Below are 26,906 nucleotides of genomic sequence, written 5' to 3'. Positions count from 1 at the left end.
ACATTAGCAGAGGGAAAAGGACACAATTTTCCCACATTAAAATACATGGATAAAGTTGAACTTCTGCTAAAAATAGTTCCCATGACTAATCCTATTAAGTTTTAAAAATTGTTGGGCAGTATCTTCCTTGAAACAGAATTACTCTCTGCCATCACACTGTGTTGCTGCCCACCCACCTCCCGCAAAGCCAGAAGCCCCTCAATTTTAGATCCTCATCTTTCCCTTTGTAATGACATTAGGAGAAAAGAGAGAGAGAGAAAGATTTGATAATGCCTTTTATTCTGGTCTCAAATATCAAATAAACCAAAAAAAGATAAACAGATCAAAATTATCTCAGAATACCAAAAATTCTGAAGAGCAATATGCTACCCCTATACATCTGCAGTGTTTTCCTACTCACTCAGCATCTCCAGGGAGCAATGAGATTGCAGAAAGTAAATTAAGATGACTGAGCTGTGCCACTTTAAAGCCTAGACAATGTTGGATGCAAAAATTGAGTAGCAAATGGAAAAAGTCTATACGATTTTGGAAATGAAAGCACCTGATTTTTTGTCTCATGTGACAATCATATGGCCTGGATAGGGATGAGGAGGGGATGCAAATGGATCACTAAAAATGCTCAACAAAGCTTAAAGATCCTGAACCAAGTATATATGTTCTTGTCTAAGACAGAGGAAGTCATCAGTGCTCCCACCATCTTCAGCTCATACTGATAATCAATGTTACTTTAGCCTTTCAGAGGAGGAGACATGGGAATATAAAGTAGTCACTGCAGAAGGAGTCATTAGGTACCATGATATTGGCATATGTTAGCTAAGTGATTAGCAATGGTGAGGTTCAGCTGCAATGAAACCTAAGCCCAGCTGATGCCATTAACATGCTGGATCTAATGAACCCCATAGACCACATTAAAGCAGAGAAAGCAAAATGACAATTGGAGAATGGCTTTTAACGAAGTCATCAATCCAAAAAGGAGGGGGTAGGGGGACCATGTTATTTGAGAAACCTTTATAGAACCACTGGACAGTCTCTTACTTAAGCATGTTTTAAAGGACAGGCAGGTAACCCATCCCTAATTATGCTGCTGCTGCTAAGTCACTTCAGTCGTCTCTGACTCTGTGCGACCCCACAGACGGCAGCCCACCAGGGCATCCCTGGGATTCTCCAGGCAAGAACATTGGAGTGGGTTGCCATTTCCTTCTCCAATGCATGAAAGTGAAAAGTGAAAATGAAGTCGCTCAGTCATGTCCGACTCTTCACGACCCCATGGACTGCAGCCTACCAGGCTCCTCCGTCCATGGGATTTTCCAGGCAAGAGTACTGGAGTGAGGTGCCATTGTCTTCTCCATCCCTAATTATGAGGAGATATTTCAGAAAGTATTTGGGCTTTTCATCTTTCTAGTTTCACCTTAGCACGTAGAATATTAATTAACCGACGGATTTAGTGTTGTACACTTTGTCACCATACTGTGCAAATATCTATAAGCTACATTAGTCATAAAGAAAAGATCCTTTTTTACGAGTTCTAAATCAAATTGCACATGTTTAAGCTAATCTATGATTCACAGCCACTCAAGCATCAGTCTTATTCTGTATAATATATTTCATTAAAAACTGTGACCTAGAACTCTATCAACATATAGTTCTGTCCAGAAAGGATTTGTTCACCTTCATGCTAACCAAGTTTTTCAGTTCGCTGTGCAGGTGTAAAAGGTTCTAGCTTAATACGAGCTGGTCCAAACAAATTTTTTGGCCAACCCAATAGTTACCAAAGCAACTGAGAGGGAAAATCTTCAAGTTCACCAAGGGAAACAAACTCTCAGTTGACTCAGTGGTAAGGAGCTGCCTGCTAATACAGGAAATGGGAGTTCAATCCCTGGGTCAGGAAGATCCCATGGAGAAGGAAACGGCAAACCACTCCAATACCTGTCTGGAAAATCCCACTGACAGAGGAGCCTGGTGGGCTCTAGTTCATGGGGCTGCAAGAGAGTCCGACACAACTTTGCAACTAAACAAGAAGCATTGTAGTGAGCCGTAAAGCATGTGAGTGCAGGAGTCACAACCCCTGGGTTTAACTCTCAGCTCTGCTATTTACTAATCCTAACGTGGTAACTTCTGTAGCAGTGTTGGGCCAGCAGAAAAACAAAGAACATAGAGAGTTAAGATAGACAAAGAAGACTGAAAGCAGCAAACAAGTGGTGTTTACTTCCCTTTTGAGCAGCAATCTTATAGTACCCACAATACAGAACTTAATATTGTTAGACAGTCAGTGAATTTTGGTTGATCTCCTATGGATACACATGGTTTGCTCTCTGCCTGAACCATCAAACAACAAATTTGAATCACTATCCCCTAAGACCAACAGGATCCAAACTTTCAGAAACTTTGTACAAAGCCTGTATGTCAACAAGCAGAAATAATTAGGAAGGATAAACCATTGCTCTTAAAAACAGAATCATCCCACATCTAGAAAGATTACAATTTTATAAGCCATTTATAAAAGTTTCAGGGCAACATGACCCAAGCTCAGAGAACTTCAGGTTTCTATTTAAGAAGACAAATTACAATAGATACTTCAATTTTAAAATTTAACATAAGTGAAGGGATTGTCATTTGCAACAGAGGGTACAGGCTGGATCTAAGTACATATGGGCTTATGTAAAAATAGAAGCCCATTTTCCTAGCCCCAGATTCATGTGTTCTAATTCTACTTGGCCACTAACTGTGTAAGTCCACATTAAATCTCTCTCTACTTCAGTGTTCCTTCATGTAAAATGGGACGATAATCATGGCTACCTCATGGGGTTATTGTAACAGCTAAATGAGAAAATACATATTAAGCACTTAAAACACTGCCTAATACACAAACAACCCACAAAAAATCAGCTATTATAATTCATTGTGCTAGATATTATGTAGATGTTTATCATTTTATGTGAGACTCAATTCCAGATTCCTTGGAACCAGTTTCCCTTCTCTTTTGCCTAAATGCACATCAGATAATCTCTGTACAAATTCTAGCACAAAAGATCCCACTCCTCAGATCCTCCTCAATTCCTCCACATCAGTAATAGCTCTAAATCTTAGGAATCCAGTTAAACTATCTCCTCTTCTCTGCTATCTGCCCTGTCCTGCTTCCCTTCTCTATTGGGCTAATGTCTTTGGTCATTGACTGTGAGTCTTGGTGTTCCTAAATTCAACATTCAGGCTTTGAAACCTAGGAGAACTTCTTCAACAGCATAAACATATCTGGATTTATTGGCCAGCTGAGTCCACCAGCAGATGATTCAAAGTGTCCACTGACTTCATGGTTGCTTTTGCATTGACTTCTTTGCAGCACTGCCAGCCCAAACCTAGGTTTCTGAAGGATGCCTGTAGGGGGATAGTCACCAAAGATCGACTCTGATGAACAGCTTGCTGCAGCTCTAATGGTGAGACATATAAAATGCATCATACATTAAATTTAATGTTGCCTCATTAGTCTTAATTAGATTCCTACATTACGCCAGGATTATGGTTTCTCTGTGTTTATGATTTCTCCTAAAATGAATCTAGCCCAGATAATACTTTAGTGTACTTTTTAAACCTTTGAATAAAAATGTCCACTAATGGATTAATATTAATAATAAATATTCTTTATCTTATAAAAATAAAGCAAAAGAAAGGCAAGCTAAGTGTATTTCTTAGGAGTTTCATGTCATACAAAAGGCTTATAAAGGAAGGCCTGTAACTTAGGAGTAAACTTAAAAACTGCAAACATTTGCTCACTAAGAAAAGTAATTGGTCTATTATTTCCTTTATTCCCCTTTCTATCATTATGCATAATATGTAATATGTTTTTTTTCAATAAAAAAGTAGTTGCTTCTTGCCTCTTCTCCCCCATTTCATAGTTTATCTTCTCCTTTTATTAGCATTTACTATGAAGACATATCACATTCAGTATCATCATATAGCTATTAAAGAATTAAGGAGCTTGAGAAACCATAGACTGCAACTCTTTTTTAATTATAAAAATTGTAGACCACAAGTTTTAGAGACTAATGGAGAACATAGAGGTAATGGTAAATCCTTGACCAGAAGCCAGATTTTCTGGCTCACAACTTATCGTATATATGATCAACTCCATAATGTATCTGAGATATATTTGTCTGCCATGGTCCAAACACATCCTGAAATGCAGGTCTCTGACTCCTGACTGTGAGTTCACACATTCACGCAGCTGCCACACCTGAACAGACTCCAAAATGCCTGTTGCTTGGCTGCATTTTTATCGGCAATCCTGTACTCATAAAAAGAAAAACCAAAGAAATTACACTGTGAATCAGGTCTGTTAAGAATAATTCTTCAGTTCTCCATCACTGTATAGTGAAAGGGTTGATAGTATAGAAGCCTTAAAAGCCTACCTATCATTTATATGTATATACTAGTAATTTAAGGATTGTAACAGACCTTAAATAACAGATTCAAGACTCTGGTCCTACTGTAGACTCAGGACTAAGTAGTTTTGACTCCTGTTAAAAATGGACATGATTTCTTCTCTTGTCTCTCTGAGCTTCCCACTGCCTCCAGCATTTGCTGAAATCTGACGGTGCCACAGCAGAGCAAACTCTCATCTGGGAGGAAAATATTAAGATTCAGGGCCCAAAGAGGAAACAAGAGAGTGGCAAGGAGAGAAGAATTCAGAACCAAAAAATATTCTTGTGCAACTTGGAAACACTAAGCTAAGCATGAAGAATATTTCAAATTTGCCAGCCCCTTAAAACTGTGAGCATGAGGACAGATAGCCACAGGGAAAACTGGAAGGATTGGAAGGAGCAAGGGAACACTGAGAAGTCAAAGAACACTTTAGGTCAAATTGCTTTTGGTCAATATGTATATATTCATTTCTGTAATCTACATATTTTGGAAATGAAGATCTATTTGCCAAACCAGCAAAGATACTTATATGTTCACCCAGGAATCATACAGGATTATCATGAGTCATTTTCCATCATTTTATCCTAACTTGCTGTTAATTTAATGATTCCTCAAAACAAACCCCTTAATAGTATATATTCAAAGTCTTGAGTTCCTAAAAAATTGTAAAACCACTTCCAAATCAGCCCCAACATTTGAAAGTTAAAAAAACTATATTTTGGGAATAAAACTTTTAACTACACAATGCACTATTTACGTAAAGTGATGTCAAAAGCTTTCTGAACTATAGAAAGAAATTTAAAGAAGAATCAGATATGTGATAAACTGCTTATGATCTAAAGTATATAATTTATGATGTAACTACTGCATTTTATTGTGCATATTTTAGAGGCATACAAACTTGAAAAAGTTAATATTAAATACTCCAAAAAATGATATCCCATGAACTTTTAACAAATTTATACTGGGAGATCTAATAGTCATGTAATGAAATGGACAGTAGCTTTGCTATTAAACTTTTAGTTTAGTAGCAAACTATCAAACCACCCACGAAATGTCAAAATATTCTGTATACCTCAGACTTAGAGGTGTCTGACTCTCTGTGATTTATGGAAACATTATTTATAATGCATTTTCTGTTCATTGCAGTCCAGTGCTGTACCTTTTATAAACCTACTGATTAATATCAAACAGTGAACAAATCTGACAAGCAGGATTACCAATCTAACAAAACTGTTTATAGTGTGAATGAAAAAGGCCCACCATTTCCAGGCAATGTACTTAATAATAAAATCCTGTTTTACTTAAGTGGTGAAGGGATTACTTAACTGTCAAAGTTCCTTTAACTGTTAAGAGCTGCCACATTAAAGATACACTATTCAAAAGCACCAACAGAATACTTCATGGCAGTTTATTAATCATTATCATATTTTCACTTATAAATATAATTGATGTGTAAAAAATAAAATAAATTCAACTATTTAAAATTAAGTCGGCTCCCCCTAAGGAATTTTTAGGGTAGAGATAAACAAAAATTTAATTATTTTTTATAAAGATTTGTCTCACTTTTTAAAAATATTATATATTTTTTGTGAAGCAAGATATTGATATATATCATGGATTGAGTTTGAACATTTTTCTTTAGAAACAGAACTTTCATAAGGTTCATAACTTACATGAGGTATTTTGTAAAACCCGTTCTTTAATTTTGACAAATATACTAGTCTATTTCTTTAGTTACATAGATATTATAATAAAACTACAGTTTATAGCGAGAAAGTAGTTTTTAGCTCCATAATCATTAAAAACTATTGGAATATCAGCAACAAATAAAATAATTCATATTACTAAATTCAATTATTGGAAATGAGTGCATTTGATAGATGAATGAAGAGTTGAATAAAGCTACTCTAAAACATTTTTTAAAACTATACCATTCCCAAAACAAACAGGAAAAAAAAATTATGCAAAGGGCTATTCCTATGATGATTCCAAATCGTGTTTTTGTTAGTATAAGACAGGAAATCGCTAAACTTAACTTTAAGATAACAATTTCCTTTAAATTATTTTTAATTAGCATAAATATTACATCTATGGAAAGAACAGTAGTTTACAGAGTCCAAAACACTGACTTTCATTTCACATCTACATGTTCATCTTGAGCCTATGTTCTTGGAAATCATAAGAGAAAATTTTCTAAAGACTTACATAGTAATAAACAAAGAAGAATATGAGTAAATAAAGTTGTAGCATCTAATTCATTTTCCCCCAAAGAGAACAAAATAATGTTGGTAAGGAGTAATATCACTAGTAGTAGCAAAGAAAGAAGTTCCATAGATCCATTCCCCTATAGAAGCAACGATTAAGCTGGCAAAAACTTACAGAATTAACCCTTTTGAAACTCTGGATACTAATAGGAAATCTTACAATAATTGAGGAGTGATTAATGAACACGGAAGCTACTATATTTTGGCATTTAAGGATATTCCAATCAGGTTACTGCTAACTGCTGAGATAATGTAACAGAGACTTACCACACATAATAAAGGATAGAGTCTTTGCAAGAGTAGTTTGTAAATATTACTAAAGAAATAGACAACTACAGTCCACAAGTCACAAAAGCAAACTCTGGGGAGGGATTAATTTCTGATTCCCACAGTTACTACCTTATGATATGCAAAATGCCCAGTTTTCAAGTAAACATTATGAGACATGCAAAGAAATAGGAAAGTATGACTTATTTTCAGGATGGAAAGAATTTGGCAGAAACCACACCTGGAACCCCAGAGATTAAGCATCCAAGCAGGGACTTTAAATCAACTGTCTTTCATATGCTCAAAGAGTTAAAAAAAAAATTGTAAAATAATTAAAGAGAAAATGATAGCTCAAGAAATAGAGAATATCAAAAAGAAATAAACACCAATAGGATTCAAATAGAAATTCTGAGGCAACAAACTACAATATCTGAAATGTAAAATTCACTAGAGGGGGTTCAACATATATTTGAGCAGGCAGAAGATTCACTAAACTTGAATATATGCCATTTGAATTTATCTAGTCTGGTGAACAGAGGAGAAAGAAATGAAGGGACAAGATCAGATCCTAAAATATCAGTGAAGTACCCTCAAGTACATCAATATACACAATATGACAGTCCAGAACAAAAGCAGAGAGAAAGGGACAGAGAGATATTTAAAGAAACAATGGCTAAAAACAAAACAACAACAACAACAAATAACCAATTTGGTGTTGAATCTATACATCCAAAAAGCTCTACCAACTCTAACCAAAAGAAACACAAAGAGATCCACAGACACATAATCAAACTGTTGAAAGTCAAAGAAAGACTCTTGAAAGCATCAAGACAGAGATAGAGCTCCTCTTGTATAATGTATCTTCAGTAAGTTTAATAGCAATTTCTCATCAGAAACCATGGAGCCCAGAATGCAGGGGGATGACATATTAAAGTGATTAAAGGGAAAAAAGAAAATCCTATCAACCAATAATTCTGTGTCTAGCAAAATTATTTTTGAAAAATGAAGGAGAAATCAAGACATTCCCATATAAACAGAAGCTGGGGGCACAGACCCAGAGGAATCAGGTGGAGAGGGAGGTGGGAGGGGGGATCGGGATGGGGAATACGTGTAAATCTATGGCTGATTCATATCAATGTATGACAAAACCCACTGAAATGTTGTGAAGTAATTAGCCTCCAACTAATAAAAAAAAATTTTAAAAAAAGAGATGAATATACTAAAATAAAGCATTTTGAATGTGAAAAAAAAAAAGAATTGTCAAAGTGAACTTTTCAGGCTGAAATTAAGACACTAGACAGCAGACCAAAGCCATTTGTTCAGTTCAGTCACTCAGCTGTGTCCAACTCTTTGCAGCCCCATGGACTGCAGCACACCAGGTCTCCCCAGCCATCACCAACTCTCAGAGTTTACTCAAATTCATGCCATCCAACCATCTCATTTTCTGTCATCCCCTTCTCCTCCCACCTTCAATCTTTCCCAGCATCAGGGTCTTTTCCAATGAGTCAGTTCACATCAGGTGGCCAAAGTATTGGAGTTTCAGCTTCAACATCAGTCCTTCCAATGAATATTCTGGACTGATTTCCTTTAGGATGGACTGGTTGGATCTCCTGGCAGTTCAAGGGACTCTCAAGAGTCCTCCAACACCTCCGTTCAAAAACATCAATTCTTCAGCATTCAGCTTTCTTTATAGTCCAACTCTCACATCCATACGTGACACTGGAAAAACCATAGCCTTGACTAGACGGACCTTTGTTGGCAAAGTAATGTCTCTGCTTTTTAATATGCTGTCTAGGTTGGTCATAACTTTTCTTCCAAGGAGAAAGCACTTTTTAATTTCATGGCTGCACGCACCATCTGCAGTGATTTTGGAGCTCCCCAAATAAAGTCTGTCACTGTTTCCACTGTTTCTCCATCTATTTGCATGAAGTGATGGGACTGGATGCCATGATCCTAGTTTTCTGAATGTTGAGCTTTAAGCCAACTTTTTCACTCTCCTTTTTCACTTTCATCAAGAGGCTCTTCGGTTCTTCACTTTCTGCCATAAGAGTGGTGTCATCTGCATATCTGAGGTTATTAATATTTCTCCCAGCAATCTTGATTCCAACTTGTGCTTCCTCCAGCCCAGCGTTTCTCATGATGTACTCTGCATATAAGTTAAATAGGCATGATGACAATATACAGCCTTTATGTATTCCTTTCCCTATTTGGAACCAGTCTGTTGTTCCATGTCCAGTTCTACTGTTGCTTCCTGACCTGCATACAGATTTCTCAGGAGGCAGGTCAGGTGGTCTAGTATTCCCATTTCTTTCAGAATTGTCCACAGTTTATTGTGATCCACACAGTCAAAGGCTTTGGCATAGTCAATAAAACAGAAATAGATGTTTTTCTGGAACTCTTGTTTTTTCGATGATCCAGCAGATGTTGGCAATTTGATCCCTGGTTCCTCTGCCTTTCCTAAAACCAGCTTGAACATCTGGAAGTTCACAGTTCACGTACTATTGAAGCCTCGCTTGGAGGATTTTGAGCAATACTTTACTAGCATGTGAGATGAGAACAATTGTGCAGTAGTTTGAGCATTCTTTGGGATTGTCTTTCTTAGGGATTGGAATGAAAACTGACCTTTTCCAGTCCTGTGGCCACTGCTGAGTTTTCCAAATTTGCTGGCATACTGAGCGCAACATTTTCACAGCATCTTCTTTTAGGATTTAAAATAGCTCGACTGGAATATCATTACCTCCACTAGCTTTGTTCGTAGTGATGCTTCCTAAGGCCCACTTGACTTCACATTCCAGGATGTCTGACTCTAGGTGAGTGATCACACCATCATGATTATCTGGGTCATGATCTTTTTTGTATAGTTCTTCAGTAGCTCAAAACCATACAAAGAGATAACTTCAGTAAAGGTAACTTCATAGGAAAATATAAAAGTCAGCATTATCTTATTTTTTGTTTGCAGCTCTTTTTTTAAAAAAATGTGATGTAAAACATAAATGCATAGAAAAGTAACTCTAAATCTAAGTTAATGGCACATGATTTAAAAAGAAGTAGTCTGGGACAACAACAAACTGAAATGATGGGAGACAGAATTGTAAAGGAGAAGTTTTTCTATACTATTAAAGCTACATTGTCATTGATTCAAGTTAAATTGCTAGACATTTAGAAGGTAAATATTATTATCAGAAGTAGCTAAGAAAATAACAAAAAGAAATACAGAAAAGGAAGCAAGGAGGGAGTTAGGACACTAGGATAAAACCAACTAAATAGAGAAGGCAGAATAGAGGTTCAGTTCAGTTCAGTTCAGTCGCTCATTCATGATTAACTCTTTTGAGACCCTATGGATTGCAGCATGCCAGGCTTCCCTGTCCATCACCAACTCCCAGAGCTTGAGCTTACTGAAATTCATATCCATTGAGTCAGTGATGCCATCCAACCATCTCAACCTCTGTCGTTCCCTTCTCCTCCCGCCTTCAATCTTCCCCAGCATCAGGGTCTTTCCAATGAGTCACTTCTTTGTATCAGGTGGCCAAAGTATGGGAGTTTCAGCTTCAGCATCAGTCCTTCCAATGAATATTCAGGACTGATTTCCTTTGGGATGGACTGGTTGGATCTCCTTGCTGTTCAAAAGACTCTCAAGAGTCTTGTTCATCACCACAGTTCAAAAGCATCAATTCTGTGGTGCTCAGTCTTCTCTATAGTCAAACTCTCACATCCATACGTGACTTCTGGAAAAACCACAGCTTTGACTAGAGGGACTTTGTCAGAAAAGTAATGTCTCTGCTTTTTAATATTTGGTCTAGGTTGGTCATAACTTTTCTTCCAAGGAGCAAGCGTCTTTTAATATCATGGCTGCAGTCACCATCAGCAGTGATTTTTGGAGCCCCACCAAAATAAAGTCTGTCACTGTTTCCATTATTTCCCTATCTATTTGCCATGATGCAATTGGACCAGATGCCATGATCTTAGCCTTCATTTATGCCCTGACCAGTAATGTTGAAGAAACTGAAGTTGAATGGTTCTATGAAGACCTACAAGACCATCTAGAACTAGTACCCAAAACAGATGTCCTTTTCATTATAGGGGGCTGGAATGCAAAAGTAGGAAGTCAAGAAATACCTGGAGTAGCAGGCAAATTTGGCCTTGGAGTACAGAATGAAGCAGGGCAAAGGCTTATAGAGTTTTGCAAAGACAACACACTGGTAATAGCAAACACCCTCTTCCAACAATACCAAGAGGAGACTCTACACATGGACATCACCAGATGGTCAATATAGAAATCTGATTGATTATATTCTTTGCAGCCAAAGATGGAGAAGCTCTATACAGTCAGCAAAAATAAGACTGGGAGCTGATTGTGGCTCAGATCATGAACTCCTTATTGCCAAACCAGACTAAAATTGAACAAAGTAGGGAAAACCACTAGACCATTCAGAATAGAGGTATTGAGGAACAAAAAACATATAAAACATGTAAAAAATAAATTTAAAATTGTCAGAAGTAAATCTTTCCTTTTAAGTCATCATTTTAAATGTACATGGAATTAACTCACCAATTAAAATACAGGAATTGGAGTAATGAATTAACAAAAATAAAAGCTTGATCCAAATATCTGCTATTTACAAGTAACTCACTTTAAATCCAAAGACAAAAAATATGTTGAAAGTGAAAGGATGGAAAAAGATAGTACATACAAGTAGTACCCAAAAGAGAGCAGGAGTATCTATACTAACATCAGAAAAAGAAGACTTTAAGTCAAAGATTTTTATAAGGGACAAAGAAGCACTTTACATATTTATACAAATGTTAATATATCAAGAAGATAAAACAACTGTAAACATTGCTAAGACATAGCAAAATTTATGAGACCCATAGTTCTCTATTTAAAATACATTAGCTACCATTTCCCTGATTGTAGCCCCTAAATTGCCAACTTAAATCACTTTAAAATATTTCCTATTTTTTATCTCCAAAAATGCTGCTTATAGAAACAGCATTTCTTTGTTTTGTTTTGCTTCTCAAGTCCCAATTTATTCCATGAGCAGAGTCATCACCTGGCCCCACATAATCCTCTAGCCTAGAGGATTGTCTTCTGGACTGGTAATTCACCTAAAAGAACAGACTGATTTTGACAATCTGGGTTTTCCTTTATTCATAATTCTGTGATTATTTTGAAATTACTCTAATTGTGAAATATTCCACAGTATTCATCATATTTACTAATTGTGATCTTTGTACACTTACACTGCATTAATAACCATAAGACTAACTTGTGTGTGCTATGTGTAACTAATTCACTTCAGTCGTGTCTGACTCTTTGTGACCCCATGGACTGTAGCCCACCAGGCTCCTCTGTCCATGGGGATTCTCCAGGCAAGATACTGGAATGGACTACCATGCTCTCTCCTCCAGGGAATCTCCCCAACCAGGAATTGAACCCATGATCTCTTTCATCTCCTGCATTCGCAGGCAGATTCTTTACCACTGAACCACCTGGGAAGTCCTAACCTACATACATGTTTTAGTATTATTCATCTAGTAAGTCATTTATATTTATTAGTAAAATACTCACAAGAGGATTAATCTGAAACATATACAAGTGTGTACACAGACACACATATATATAATAGAGGACATAATTAAGTTGTTGATAAAATATATCATCTCAATTGAATTGTCAGTTTAAAGAATAACTGAATAAAAATTACTTGCAGTGAAGTTCACCTTCACTTAAAGTTTGAACTTTGCTTTATTGTTGCTTGTCATTTTGTAATAGATTTGTGGAAATTATATCACAGTTTCCTCAAACTTCTTAGACAGGTCATTTTATATTTTTTATTATTTCTCTTCTTTAAGCATACTCTAAAATCTCTCACAGATGACTAAAACAAGAATAAAATCCAACCCCCTCCCAAAGGCACACTTCTTTAGAAAATACTATAATTTAAATTTGAAAAAGGAAGCCTAAGTTGTTCAGTTCTAATTCTGGATTCCCTTCTCCATTTCAGCGGAATATACACTTGGCATTTATAATTTTCCAGATTCAGGAGTCACAAATCACATATCTTGATTTGTTCTTATACTTAATGTGAACAATTTCAATTTTATTATTTCGAACTTCTTGGTAATATGAACTACACGAAAATCATATCATGGTGAGTTAGGACTGCAGTGAGAAAAGCTGGGAAGACGACATCTGACATACATTATTGATGTAATCTCCCCTAGTCTAATCAAAACATCAACTAGTATTCCAGAACTGAGCAGCTGCCAGGCCCAGCAGGCATGTCACTTCTCCAGGTATAAAAGATCTGTGTACCTCAGGGAGAAAAAATGATTATAGCAGGCTGGTTCCCCTGGAAGAAAAGAAATCAAGAGTTGCTAAACTGAGTTCTTCCTACCACTGATTCTATAAGTCCACACGTCCTAGATACTAGGAATGAAGAGGCTTCCTTTAGATACCCTAAAGGAGAACAGCATTCACCAGCAGAACACCACACACTTGCAGATGTGGACTACAAATTTTTCCATCATGTAGGGGACTGCTACTGCACAAGGCTGCCAAAATTAAGCTGGCACCACAGAGTATGATGTACAATAAGCTGGCAAGGAAAAATTGCAGTGTTTCTCAGGGACCAGCAACTAAAGGGGGAGAAGAAGCAGAACATCCAGACTAGACAGTCCCTAGTAAAACAGAACTGCAGATAGAAATCATTAGATTTAATTGACACAGAACAAACTGTAAATGTACATAAAATGATTCAATCACAACATTAGGAAAAACCAACCCAAACAGAAAGCATGGTTATCAAATTTTAAAATATAATATATAAATTAAAGATGAATATGTTACTGATGAGACTTGACTAATTTTCCAGAAAAATCAAGTACAGGAAATATCTCAAAATATAGAAAAAAGATACAAAAACCCAGAAATCATAAAAAAAAAAAAAAAGTTAACCCACTTAGAGGAATTCCTCAGGAGACATAACATGTCAGTCATGTTTTATAAAATAAATTTCACATGAATTAAAGATTTGAGTAAAATATAAAACAACAATAATCACAGAAAAAATTTAGAATGTCATGTATTTTACCTAGTGTTAGGCCAAAAGATCAAAAAGGGGGAAAGAGAAAACATTTGCTATGCAGACTTAAGTTCGGCAGCAAAAGATAGCATAAATAAAGCAATGTGCACATGTTAGAACAGGAAAAAATGTCTACAAAGATTATAAAAGGTTGTAGGTAAATAATCAGAATGTAGAGTTATAAGCTGATGAGAAAAGTGTAAGAACCTTATGTGTAGTAGTTATCTTTTGTTGCATAACAAATTGTCTCTCAAAGTTAGAAACTTAGCAAATATTTATTTCTTCACAGTTTCTATGAGTCAGTGATTGGGGAGTACCTTACCTAGGTTCTTTTACTCTAAATCTCTCCTAAAGTCACAGTTAAGCTGGGCCACTACAGACTCATGAAGTCTGAACTAGTCGGAGGAGAGCTGCTTTCAAATGTCCTCACATGGTTTCCAGCAGGCTTCCTTCCTCGACACATGGACCTCTTCAAAATGCTGCCTCAAGACATTTCAGATGACTTCCCACATCGTGAACAGCAGGGAGCAAGCAAGAGAGAGTACTCAAGAAGAAAATCTGCCGCCATTTTTTTTTAACCTTATCTCAAAAGTGATGTCCCATTATGTTTTCTGTATTCTACCTGTTAGAAGCTGATAACTAACTGATAACTAAATCCAATGCACAAAGTGAAAAGTTGACACAAGGGGATAAATGTCATGAGTCAGGAATTATTGATGATATCTTAGAGGATGCTCCTACCTCTACTATGGAAACACATTTCCATAGTCAAAATCACTGACTCGTGACGTATATATGTGTATATATGTATTATTTTTCAAACTGACAATTAAGGAAATGCATATTAAAGTCTTTAGTAATGAGATATCACTTTGTACCCAACAGAATGGCAAACCTTCAAAAAAGTAAGTGTAATCCCTCTAGAAATTTTAATTTTTACGCTTAAAATTAAAATATACATATATACTTCAACCAGGAATTTCACTTTTTCAAATCTATCCTGTAGAAATAAAATCAACAATATTTAGAAGTATGTGTGATAAGATATTACTTGTAATAGCTGAAACTAAGGTTGCTTGGGAGTCAGATGAATGACTATGATTAAGAGTGATGGCAAAATAAATTGTGGTTCACTTTTACCATGGAACAATATGCAACTTTTTTAAATAACTAGTTTTAGAGCTATACTGGTTATCTTACAGGGATTTTGGTAAAACGTTATGCAAAGAAATAAACATAATATGATTTCATTGTTATAAATAAAAGCAATATCTATTGATTGATCAGTTATATAATTATACTGTATATCCATCTTATATATATAATTTTATGAGAAAGGAAAAAAAACATGTGGAGAAAAAGAAATACATTGAGAAGTAGATACCAGGTTATTTATAAACAAAAAAAAATCTGCACAAAGATATATAGAGAAATGGTTATTAAATATATACATATGTTTACATATATATACACATCAATAGATAGATACATACCTAGATACACAAATAGATACCAATGCATGGACAGAAGACATCTATGCATCTACCTATACATATATTTGAGTGTGTGAATGTGCATGAAAGTGAAAGGGTTAGTTGCTCAGTCGTGTCTAACTCTTTGCAACCACAGAGGAGCCCTGCTCATGGAATTCTCCAAGCGAGAATATTGGAGAGGATTGCCATTTCCTTCTTCAGGGGATCTACCCAACCCAGGGATCAGACCTGGGTCTCCCACATTGCAGGCATAGTCTTTACCAACTGAGCCACCAGTAAATGAAGAATTTTTCACTCTTACAAGAGCCTTAAAACATAAAAAGAAGCAAACAAAAATGTTGTTGCTTCTACCACACTCTCTTTAAGGAGGCTCTTCCTTTTTTCAAGCTCAGTCACTCAGTCGAGTCTGACTCTTTGCCCCCGCCCATGAACCATAGTTCACCAGGCTCCTCCGTTCATGGAATTTTCTAGGCAAGAATACTGGAGTGGGTTGCCATTTCTTTCTCCAGAGGATCTTCCCAACCCGGGGATTGAACCCACATCTCCTAAATCCTATATTGGCAGGCAGATTCTTCACCACTGAGCCACCTAGGAAGCCCAGGTGAGTAGCCATCTTAAGCAAGAGAGTTCAAACCATAAATCACACAGGGACACAGACCTGCCACCAAAACTAGTACTTATCGAGTGGGAGAATCACCTCCAAGTAATACAGGTGAAAGACCTGCTGACAGATCTGAGCACGTTACCCTTTACCAGACAACTGTTCTCTACAATTTCATACATTCATTTATGCTAAATCAACTCATGTATTTTGGCTTATGAGCTAATAGTCTTTATCATTTTATATATTTATGGTCTTTAGAATAAACCACACTTTATATTCAGGAAAATCATTAGAACTGGAAAATGTACTACTCTGCTAGGCAGACAAGAAAGATAATACAAAAGGAAGGTCTTTCAAATATGTAATTGTTGCTTTGTCTCCAGAAAAATAAAGTGCTTTTACATTACAGGCAAGACGAACCAGTATTATCTTCACTACAGAGCACAGCTCTTCACATTCTAACCACAAATAAAATAAGAGCTAAAGTCTTGTGTTTCCATGTGTATCAATTAGCAAATGAATTTTGAAGCACTGAAAGTATAATCTCAAAAAAAGTTTATTTACAAAGCATGTGAGAGTTTTAAAAATAAATAAATAAAGGTGAAAGTCTATTTCTAAATAGCAATCTAACCTCAGAAAACTTTCTCTGACCACAGTCAAATTCAGATCTTAGCTATCTTTGGAGAGAGGTTTTTAAAACCGCCAATTCTCACAATGCTGCGAAACACAGAGAAACAAATAATATATAGTATTCTACTTGCCATTAAAAAAAAAAAAGAGTTCTTTCGTCACATATTTCAAACTCCCATTGACTCAAATGAAAAGGGCCTTTTTACTGATGCTATTGTGAAAGCAATCCCTCAGCCACAATTCACTCTTGAACCGTCTGCTCTTAAATGCTTTTACATCACGATACCTCCTTTCAATATGGCCTGTTTACAAAAGAAACAGGGCATGATAACCAATTCCTGAATCTTTTTTGAAGACAAAACATTCTCTCTGCACAAACTTCCTTTACAGTTGACACTACTCCATACATACTTCTTCAATTAATGATGGACCACACCTACCACTTGCCCATAGACTGCAATTTCATTCTAATTACTGTTACTTCTAACTGCTGATGAATGGAACAGCTGAAGTTTATATGCATGCTGCTGCTATCTCTTCAGTCGTGTCCGACTCTATGTGACCCCATAGACGGCAGCCCACCAGGCTCCCCCATCCCTGGGATTCTCCAGGCAAGAACACTGGAGTGGGTTGTCATTTCCTTCTCCAATGCATGAAAGTGAAAAGTGAAAGTGAAGTCACTCAGTCGTGTCCAACTCTTGGCGACCCCATGGACTGCAGCCCACCAAGCTCCTCCATCCATGGGATTTTCCAGGCAAGAGAACTGGAGTGGGGTGCCATTGCCTTCTCTGGTTTATATGCATACTAGACACCAATTCCTATAATTTCATTCATCAGAAAGGTTTTCAGAGTTGTTAAGGAAGAGTAAAGTGAATAACTATTGACCATGTGAAAAACTCCATTATGTAGGTCACTAACATTATTAAAAGCAATGTTATAGGAGATAAACGTAATCCAAAGAAAAACATTTTCTAAGTAGTTCATAACGTCCTTGGAAATTCAAAGAAATATCCATAAATGATTAGAATATTTAGAAGCAAAGGTTGATTTATTCACAGTGAGAAAAATTGTACATTCTAAATTTTTAAAATTATGGTTACCACAAGTATTAAGGAGGAAATGATTTGTGCTACATCAAAACAGAAGATGAATTTTGAGTCTAATTTTTTCCCATGTCACATGACCTGCAGAATCTTAGTTCCCAGACTAGGAATTAAACCTGTGACCTTGGCATTCAAAGCTCTGAGTCCTAACCACTGGACCACCAGCGACTTTCCAAAAGTGCCTAATTTTTAAAATATAGGAATCTAAAACTTTGAAATTGTAAGCTGTACAAAGAAAATTTCCTTGTTCAGAATAAAAAGCTGTTTAATGTTAGTTTTTAAATTGAAGAAATCCCAGGAGGTGCTGAAAACTGAGATTTGAAGTGATAAAAGTATTAAAGACGTCACACAGCTAACAAATGACAGAACAAAATTCAAGCCCAGTTCTGTGTTCCATGCTTTTAACCACTCTGCCATGTTGCTCTAATTTTGGGGTCCTGCTAACAAATATGCAATATAGTGGGAAGATAAGATATGACTTTTAATTTGGAATTATGAATTAAGGAGGAATAATAGTTTAGAAGAGTTTTAAGGTTTTAAGCCTGGATGGCTGAGACAAGTATATTTTCATTAGGGAATGGTCCTCTGCTTCCCCAAATGCTGGCAATCACTCCTCTGTTTTCTAGGCAAGAGACTAGGAGTTATCTCTCTGGGAAATATACCAACCCAAGAGAAGACCCAAAGATTCTGACATCAAATGTTTCCCAATGAAATGCCCTAGTCAGGTAACCTTACAGAGGGAACCACAGTCAACAGACCCATTCACATACTCAAAGCCTCCTAGAAACTTTTTAGTGGCCTATTCTTATATATTAACAGGTAATTAAGAATATCTTGGCACCTAAAGAAATGTGCAAACAAAAAATAAAAACAACCAAGAGAAGGGAGAGTCATTTGAAGAAACATATCTTATGCAAGAGAAAGAAAAAATCCCCCCAAAAAAACTTCAGTTAATACTTTATAAGCTATAAAAGAGATCAGTCCTGGGTGTTCACTGGAAGGACTGATGCTGAAGCTGAAACTCCAATACTTTGGCCACCTCATGCAAAGAGTTGACTCATTGGAAAAGACCCTGATGCTGGGAGGGATTGGGGGCAGGAGGAGAAGGGGATGACAGAGGATGAGATGGCTGGATGGCATCACCGACTCGATGGACATGAGTTTGAGTAAACTCCGGGAGTTGGTGATGGACAGGGAGGCCTGGCATGCTGCGATTCATGGGGACATGACTGAGCAACTAAATTGAACTGAACTGAAGCTATAAAAGGAGTTATTACATTTGTGAAAGAAGAATAAGTATCTATTAAAGAGGAACATTCAGAGAAAAAGTAGTCTTAAAAATTAAAAATATGAAAGCCAAAATTAAAACTTAAAGAGGTATAGAAGACAAAGTTAAGGAAACCTCTCAGAAAATAAAGAAAAGGACAAAAAAATAATCGAGAAAAATTAAAAAAAATTAAAAAAAAAACAGAGTCAGTATGGGTGATCCACACTGCATAGACTAAATAATTGGAATTGAGAGAAAGAGAGAACAAAGGGGAAAAAGAATCCAAAAAATAATTCAAGATAATATTACTCTAGGGAAGCCATAAGTTTCTAGATTGAAGAAACATACTAAAAGCTCATGATAAAAGATGTCATGAAATACACATTGAGTAAACCACCATGACGGCGAAGGCACTGGCAACCCACTCCAATACCCTTGCCTGGAGAATTCCATGGACGGAGGAGCCTGGTGGGCTGCAGTCCATGGGACCCCAAGAGTTGAACACAACTGAGCAACTTCACTTTCACTTTTCACTTTCATGCATTGGAGAAGGAAATGGCAACCCACTCCAATGTTCTTGCCTGGAGAATTCCAGGGACAGAGGAGCCTGGTGGGCTGCCGTCTATGGGGTCGCACAGAGTCGGACACGACTGAAGCGATTTAGCAGTAGCAGCAGCAGCAGCAAACCACCATGAAATATCAGAATATGGAGAACAAAAGGGAACTCTTACAAACTTCTAGGAAGAAACAAAGAAGCAATTTAAATAACTTTGGATAAATAGCAAACCTGAAAAATAAAAGAAAGCAGAACAAAACTGTCAAAATTCTAAAATAAAGTGATTTATCTAACCTAGAATTTATACCAAAATATTGCTTACATAAAGACATTTTCATACATGAATACTCTCAGACACCATTTTCTCCCATGCATTTTGTTTTGTTTTGTTTTGTTTTCTTAACTCTAAAGGATACGCTTCAACAAAATGCAGGGCTATATTGGCAGAGAAAAATGTGGAACTGAAAACAGACCTGAGATGAGCAACACAATCAGACAGGTAAAGGGTAACTCCTATGCACTAAGTACCAGGTAACCTACCCAGAGAGGAAGAGGTGAGAGGAGATGCCGCTAAGAACATTCCTGATACTCTCAACTCACTAGGCGGAGATTTCAGGAGACGAGTTTGAAATAGAAATAGCAATAATTATTTAATCGTGGAAAACCAAACAGAAGAAAAAAAGGCAGGAGGAAAGATTCATATATGTATAAATATTATGTATATATGGTTCAGATATGAATAGCATTTATGTAACCGAAATAATATATCCTGTACATAGTTAAGAGTCTACTCTTCCAATGCAGGGGGCACTGGTTTGATCCTGGTCAGGGACGTAAGAACTCACATGCCATGCAGCAAGACCAAAAATATTTAAAATAAAATAAAATTTGAATATAGGATAGGAAGAACCAAGATTTTCATGTGGGAAGGGAAGAATGGTAAGGAAAAAAGAGAGCCACATCTCATGTTCAGGGAAAATTGAAAAGGAAGTGTCTAGAGCTGAACATTTGAGCAATACATGAATATGTTATTTAAAATACAGAGACAATAGAGTGGAAACTCACTGCTTCTAGGAGACAAAAATGAGACAGTGGATCAGAGCACCCTTAACAAACTTGAACTATTTGATGCTTTAAACGATATACACCAATCTACCACTAATACAAATAAAAACTGGAGAGAAAGAGATCTAGAAATGGAAAGCCTCTCTCAGGAAGACTGGTGTTCACTTGCATGTTCAAGGAAGGGAAAGATGAGAACTGAGAAATGGAAGAAAGAAGGCCATTGTACCAGAAGTGCACCAATCCAACTGCCAACATGCTACTCCAAGTACTTTGTTGATATCTAGTGAGCTATTTCAAATCCTGAGAGATGATGCTGTGAAAGTGCTGCACTCAATATTCCAGCAAATTTGGAAAACTCAGCAGTGGCCACAGGACTGGAAAAGGTCAGTTTTCATTCCAATCCCTAAGAAAGGCAATCCCAAAGAATGCTCAAACTACCACACAATTGCACTCATCTCACACGCTAGTAAAATAATGCTCAAAATTCTCCAAGCCAGCCTTCAGCAATACATGAACCGTGAACTTCCAGATGTTCAAGCTGGTTTTAGAAAAGGCAGAGGAACCAGAGATCAAATTGCCAATATCTGTTGGATCATGGAAAAAGCAAGAGAGTTCCAGAAAAACATCTATTTCTGCTTTATTGACTATGCCAAGGCCTTCGACTGTGTGGATCATAATAAACTGTGGAAAATTCTGAAAGAGATGGAAATACCAGACCACCTGACCTGCCTCTGAGAAACCTGTATGCAGGTCAGGAAGCAACAGTTAGAACTGGACATGGAACAACAGACTGGTTCCAAATAGGAAAAGGAGTACATCAAGGCTGTATACTGTCACCCTGCTTATTTAACTTATATGCAGAGTACATCATGAGAAATGCTGGGCTGGAAGAAGCACAAGCTGGAACCAAGATTGCCAGGAGAAATATCAATAACCTCAGATTTGCAGATGACACCACCCTTATGGCAGAAAGTGAAGATGAACTAAAAAGCCTCTTGATGAAAGTGAAAGAGGAGAGTGAAAAAGTTGGCTTAAAGCTAACATTCAGAAAACTAAGATCATGGCATCTGGTCCCATCACTTCATGGGAAATAGATGGGGAAACAGTGGAAACAGTGTCAGACTTTATTTTTTGGGCTCCAAAATCACTGCAGATGGTGACTGCAGCCATGAAATTAAAAGACGCTTACTCCTTGGAAGGAAAGTTATGACCAACCTAGACAGCATATTAAAAAGCAGAGACATTACTTTGCCAACAAAGGTCCATCTAGTCAAGGCTATGGTTTTTCCAGTAGTCATGTATGGATGTGAGAGTTGGACTGTGAAGAAAGCTGAGGACCGAAAAATTGATGCTTTTGAACCATGGTGTTGGAGAAGACTCTTGAGAGTCACTTGGACTGCAAGGAGATCCAACCAGTCCATCCTAAGGGAGATCAGTCCTGGGTGTTCATTGGAAGGACTGATGCTGAAGCTGAAACTCCAGTACTTTGGCCACCTCATGTGAAGAGTTGACTCATTGGAAAAGACCCTTATGCTTGGAGGGATTGGGGGTAGGAGGTGAAGGGGATGACAGAGAATGAGATGGTTGGATGGCATCACCGACTCGATGGACATGGGTTTGAGTAAACTCCGGGAGTTGGTGATGGACAGGGAGGCCTGGTGTGCTACGATTCATGGGGTCTCAAATAGTCAGACATGACTGAGCGACTGAACTGACTGAGTCTTTTGGTTTGTTATTGCTGTTGTTGCTCAGTGATCCTTATTTTTCTCAGCTTTAGGCTTATACCTGACCCAAATTTATTGTCGGGTCACTTTCCAAATCACTTAACAACATAACTTTACCACCAGACATCATCTCAGTGAAGCACCTTGACCTAAAAATGAGAACTGAGAATAGGTTCTAAACACACCCATTCAAAAAGTCTATTTTTAAACTTCTCATTGAATTTCCTGCATTGAAATTACATGAGATGGATGACTAATTGCCTGGGCTAAACTAATAGCATCAGTAAATGAAATATAAGTACAGTTTATTACCATTTCAATGTATATAATCATTAAACCAAAATCTTGAGGGGACAAAATATCTCCAATGTCTCAGAAACTAGAATCAGTATGAGTACCTAATCTTTATTTTAAAACATTCTAGGAAATTGAGAGTAAAAACATTATTTCAATAGAGCAATTAGAAAGATATAGTAAAATGTTATTTATTTGAGTTAAAAATGCAAGTTCTTAATATTACTCAAAATACTTTTTACAAACTCTTGCTGGATTCTGAGCACAATCCTCTGAGATAGAGGATCCAAGACAGATGTTGCTCTGCCCATTTAGGAATAAGTTCCCACTCTTGCCTGAGGTCCTTGGCTGGTTATGGGAACCAAAAAACCAGCGGACTTCCAGCCCAGGGTTGATGCTCTGGTTTAAAAATAACCTTTTTACCAATTCTCCAGGTGGCATGCTTTTTTTATTCTCTAAAATATGCTATCAGTTCAGAAATTAGGAATATAAAATCCATGTGGAGAGCACCCAATTAATTTTATGAAAAACTGTTATAATATTAATTGGGTAGCTTCCCAGCTGGCACTAGTGGTAAAGAACCCCATGCCAGTGCAGGAGACATAAAGGCATAAGAGATGCAGGTTTGAGCCCTGGGTTGGGGAGATCCCCTGGAGGCAGGCAAGGCAGCCCCCTCTTGTATTTTTACCTGAAGAATCCCATGCACAGAGGAGCCTGGGGGATTATGGTCCACAGGGTCGCAGAGTCAGACACGACTGAAATGACTCAGCATGCTATATAAATATTTAATAAAATTGACATAAAATATAAATTAATAAATAACTGTTGCACCCAAAGTGATTGTATTCTGAGGGATATGTTAGAATTACAAAGACGAAAAACATATATTAAGATGGCCCAATTATTTACTTTATGTATTTAGTAAATTCATTAGAGTTTAAATACATCCAAAACTATTCTTCAGTTTTATAATTATTGAGTCTCAAAATGACATTTTTTTCTGGATAATAAGTCTTTATATTCAGAATTTGCATTACTTTAAGGAAACTTAGAATAATGTGTAAAGATAGAAAATCACCAAAAAAAAAAAAATCGCAAGTCCCTGATTTAAGCATATTTGTGTCTTTCAGGAAAGCTGCAATTCATTATAACCTCTTTAATTCAGGACTGTATAAGATTCTTAACTTCAGCATATGATTTTGAAATTTGTAAAATGAAAACATAAGAAAAATAGATTGATATGATTAAGTATTTTGAAAGTTACAGCATTGATCTTTTCAGTAATTAATAGCCTGCATTTCAATTTATACTATTATAATGTGCTTTCCAGAAACTACTCAAGCTCTAAATACTTAGGATGTAAAGAACATTGAAGAATTAAACTGTAACATAAAGCAGAAAATGTTTTGAGAGTTCATTTAAAGTATGTTTGATAGACAGGAGAAATAGTAATCAATATTGTTAATTTCTCATATTTGGAATTAACCCCCTACACAGACACATGCCTATGCATCTTTGATAAGTCTTTACTATGATTATTTCACAAAAGAAATTGTAATAAACAAAACAGTAATATCAGTGAGAGAAATTCACAGAAAACACTGGTTATATTTAATATGGCTTGAAAACTGGCTTTGAGTGAGTATCTGCTTAGAGAAATGCTTGGAGAAAGAATGTCCTTGGGAACAATCATAAACAGAAAACTCTATAGACTGGCTTTACAAAGAAATAAATATATACATAGTCTATAAAGGCAATGTCTTGCGCACTATGCTGGCAATTTTCCAGGAGCCCTGGGAACATGCCTAATTTCCATCTAAATTTGCACATATCTTTATTGCAATCTCATACCCTGTGAAGATTTACTCACTCTTACGTCCTTTGGCACAAGGGAAGAAATGAGATATTTCTCTCTCTCTCCCTTAATCTCTCCCTCAACAGTCAAATCAGTGATGTTCTTGCAAGATCCATCAGGAGTCTATCTTTAATTTGTTGAGACCTCTTCTCAGCATCACTGATATTTAAAGAACTAAAAAAAAACCCTCAGTCACTGCTTTAGTTATGAAATTTACTCCCAAGTGATTTCCACATCGGAAACTGAGTTGTACAAATGAATCACTGAATGATTCTATACGAGGCTACACCCCATCATAACACTCTGAAACTCATCCCACCTGTGCATGTAAAACATGTGTTGTCAAATAATTCTGTTATGAGGTTGCTAAAGTTGACATCCCTTCAAATGGACCACTTCCTGCATATCTATTTGAAAGCTTATTCTCAGTTATTCTCGTCTCCTCCCTTTCCACTGCCTCCTTCCTCTCAGAGTAAAAACATACTCAAATCCTAGAAAAACACATCCTCAATTATAACCCCCATTGAGTCATTACCTTCTACCCTTACATTTGCCACCAAGCTTTTAAAAAATAGTTTAGGGTTTATTTCTCTACTTCTACTCCTCTCAAACTCTTGTAATCTGTTTCTGACCCACAAAGTATGGAAACCATTTACTTAAACTATCACCAAAAACCTATGAGTCATCGAATCTAAGAGCCTCTTTTAACTTTTACTAATATGTTGATGATGCTGGTACTGATAGCTGAATTCACCAATCACGAACTTTGTGCCTGGCAGTGTGCTGAGCATTTTGCATGTGTCTAGCACATTTATCCTCAGAACCATCTTTTCTTTAACAAGATTTTTTAACAGCTACTTGGAGAAATTTCAGCTTCAAGAAATGACTTGATTTCCCCTAGGTTGCCCAGTTCAGAAGCACTTGGCCACTTTGCAGCATTTTCTATATTTTCCACACTTATTAATGCTTATTTCCATGCTTATTTCTTTATTGATGTGCTTCCATCTCTTGCCCTGTCCTAACTGATTTTTCTTCTGGCTCTAGAAGACATTGCTTCATTTTCCTTTTACGTTCCTCTTCGGTGCATCCTTCTTATGTATTAATAGTCTCACCCTCTGCAACACATTATGCCCTCAAACCATTTCAATCATCCCCTTCTAAGACTGAATTCCAGATTCAGATTTCTGGCCAAGGCGTTCCTCCTGACTTGGCACATGTGGCAATGGCGCCCTTCTTCTCTCTTCTTGCCCACAAGTCTCTTGCTTTCTCGCCTTCTTCTCATCTAGTCAAGTTACAAATCTACAGTATCTCCCTGTATGCTATTTTTAAAATCAATCTCCTCTCTTTTCACTTCTAGTTGCCCATGTGAAGAATCACATTACTTCTGTCTGATGAATTGCAATTCCTTTCTGATAAGGGAAAAATATAAACCAAAAATTTTGAATCAGAAAATCCTAAATTTGAACCACAGCTTGGGCATTTACTGTGCGCTAGTGAAAAAATTACCTTTCTATGTCTGTTTTCCTCTCAGTAAGATGGAAATAATACAGTGTTGTGAGGATTAAACAAAATCAGAGGTATAGCTCAAAAACAGAATAACAATTCAGAAAAAATTAGCTTTTAATTACTAACCTGAATTGTTGACTGCAGATTTTTCTCTAACCCACTTGTCACAAAGTGATCCAAAAACAGCACAGTTTCTTTTCATGACTCAGCTCCTCCAAACTTCCATGATTTTATCCCAAGCCTTCTCCAGATCTTTCTGTCTCCTATTTCTCCATTCCATAAAGTCCCTGCAGTTTCTCTGAAATGACCTCCTTTGAATAATTATCTCTGCCTTTGCATAAATAACTGTCTCTATGTAATACATTTTGACCCCAACGTTCACAAATCAAAATTCAAACCAGTCCTTTAGGATAGAGAAACTTTCAAACAAAACTATTACTTCCTAGAATCATCCTGTTAAGATTAATTTCTTTCTCTTGTATCCATATCCCAGCCTAAAACTATTTGCTGAAATCAGCCCTTTTTGGTATTTTTTAATTACGTGTCTGTCTCTCCTCAGACAAGAAGACAGACATGGTTAGTCCTCTTTCCGTCCTCTCACTTTACCTATCCAGTGGTTTGTAAAGACTAAATTCTTGATACATATTACATAAATATTTTCAGACAATACTCTCAGTAAGTAATGACAAGTAGGGAATTTCAACTTTCTTAATATCAGAATATCCTCCCAAGAAGATCTAGTCTTTGTCAAAGGAATACTTTGCTGCCCTCACT

General features: G+C 36.7%; 1 long non-coding RNA gene across 1 annotated transcript in view; it reads right to left on the bottom strand.

The window, feature by feature from the left end:
- Positions 1-26,396, bottom strand: part of LOC122453609 — a 43,539-nt gene extending 17,143 nt beyond the window's left edge. The window contains exon 1 of the long non-coding RNA XR_006273120.1: positions 26,259-26,396. This is a non-coding gene — a long non-coding RNA (uncharacterized LOC122453609). The remainder of the gene's footprint in view (positions 1-26,258) is intronic.
- Between the last annotated feature and the right edge of the window lie 510 nt (positions 26,397-26,906).

Source organism: Cervus canadensis, chromosome 15 (genome assembly GCF_019320065.1).
Source record: "Cervus canadensis isolate Bull #8, Minnesota chromosome 15, ASM1932006v1, whole genome shotgun sequence".
NCBI classification, from domain to species: Eukaryota; Metazoa; Chordata; class Mammalia; order Artiodactyla; family Cervidae; genus Cervus; species Cervus canadensis.
Note: the sequence above shows the minus strand (reverse complement) of the source record. Positions and strands in the feature narration are given on the sequence as shown.